The following is a 2,380-nucleotide window of genomic DNA, read 5'->3' on the forward strand; positions in this document are numbered from 1 at the left end:
CATGCATACACAATTCTCTGAAGGATAGAAAAATAACCTACCTGTTCTATTTTCCTAAAAATGATTTTGTGAGAACAGAAAAAAAAAAATCCTTTGACAAATAAGAAGTGCTATGTAGGGGCGCCTGGGTGGCTCAGTGAGTTAAGCCACTGCCTTCGGCTCAGGTCATGATCTCAGGGTCCTGGGATCGAGTCCCGCGTCGGGCTCTCTGCTCAGCAGGGAGCCTGCTTCCCTCTCTCTCTCTCTCTGCCTGCCTCTCCGTCTACTTGTGATCTCTCTCTGTCAAATAAATAAATAAAATCTTAAAAAAAAAAAGTGTTATGTAAATGTGAGGCAATCATATCATTGTTTCTTATAGCAAAAAGACTGCCTTGACCTTGACGAAGAAAGGATAAATTAACCGAAGATCTGCATTGCTCTCACTCCTATAGAAGGCTCACTGTAATTTGCTAATTCAATCATATGTCTTTCATCCATCTGTTCAGTACACTGCAGATTTCAGAGACCTATGAACTTTTTAAAAGTCAGTGCAAGACAAAATAGAATAACCATTTTCTCTAAAGCATCCTGTAAACACACATGCCTTCATTTCTTTAAGAAAGATTATTTGGGGCATTTTTTACACTTTATTATTTTTTTAATTTTTTAATTTTTTTCATTTTAATTCCGGTAAATTAACATACTAATATATAACTAATGTATTAGTTTCAGGTATATAATACAGTGATTCAACACTCTGTACATTACTCAGTGCACGCCAGGATAAGTGTAGTCGCTATCTGTCACCGAGCCCTCTTTGCCGCTCCAGAGCCTCACTCAGCACTTGACTATGTAGGTGGCCACCAAATGCCAGTGAACATTAATAAGTCAGATTATTCAGTATGCTATCAGATAAAACTCAATTGCCCTCTTAGATTGTCTCACTCCTACTGTATTCAATGGTTTTGATTTCATTTGGCCATCATGAATATAATCTGTCCAAACTCGTCTGGTAAACAGTAGCTGCTAGTTCAATTAGTCACTGCCACCCACATCTCCTTTCGCCAGGAAATGAATACGAGATGTTGGCAGAGCAAAAACTTCTCTAAAAGGATTTCATTGAAACACATTTTTAATAGAATATTGCAACAGAAATACTGCCAGGCAACCCTAAGTGTTTGTTTAATGTTTGCAACATCTGTGTAATATTTTTATACATTTGTTTTCTTTTTCTGATCTTAGAGGAGTAATTCTTCAGTGTAAGAGTCCCTGGCAAAAGAAAAACACAAAAATCTAATCTTTCTCGGCCATGATATAAGGCTGAAAAAAATAAATAAAAATAAATTTTAAAAAACTATTTCACACCACCTGTTATTTATCATTGTTTAGCCTCTGTTAAATATTTATCCTCTGTATCCCTTTTTATTTTTGAAGTCATCCATTAGATGAAAGAGAATAATTCCAGGAAATCTATAAATGTTTACTGAATAATAATGGATTTTAGCCCTATACAAATGATAAAACCTGGGAGAGCAGAAGCTATTCCTTGACAAATTAAATTATAGAGATTAAGCATTTGCTTGTATTCAGAGTATTTGGAACAGTAAAAGGAAGTATTTCTGTACAAAAACTTTGTAATATGAAAACAAAGTTTATAACCATTTTTTAAAAATGGTCGTTACTCATTGCATTCAAGGACAGTAGATGTTCTTCTGCATTTCTGAAAAAATTTATGGAATGAAATATACAGAACTGCTGATTTCCTTAATTGATATTTTGATACAGTTCTTTAACAGTTGTAACAGTTCATTACAGTAATAAGTTATTTTGTATCAGGGAAAGAGTATGAGAGATACTAGATAGTAGCTTATATCTGTAATAATCTTACAGTATTTTAAGAAAATTCAAAATTTGTTTAATATGTGTATAAATAGCATTTAAATTATCCTATGTGGTGGAATTGGAAAGAAGATATTGCCTGAAAAATATTAGTCACTTTATGAGTAATTTTCTAAGGTCTAGATACAGAAAAATGCAGGCAAATCAGATTTTACAACTGCTATTCAAATGTAAGTTGTTTACTATTTATTCACTTATTTTATTTCACTCAGAAGATAATAGTAATTTTTTTTCATTTTGTAACATAATTGCTATAACTATTAAGATTCCAGAAAGTAGGAAGTATCAGAAATATTTAAACAACAAAATCAGATTTAACCACAAAATCAGCAGTTTTCATATTGTATTAAGTATACCACTATCTAGTTTTTCTAAATACTAGTAAATGAAAAATGTAGCATGACACGGACTGCATCTTCTGTATTAAAAAATGCAACATGTTTTAAAAGGGCTAGAATGATTCTGCAACAAAGTTTAGCAAACATTACCAACAACTTCAAAG

Source organism: Enhydra lutris, unplaced genomic scaffold, assembly GCF_002288905.1.
Source record: "Enhydra lutris kenyoni isolate GAN:26980312 unplaced genomic scaffold, ASM228890v2 scaffoldscaffold7, whole genome shotgun sequence".
NCBI lineage: Eukaryota > Metazoa > Chordata > Mammalia > Carnivora > Mustelidae > Enhydra > Enhydra lutris.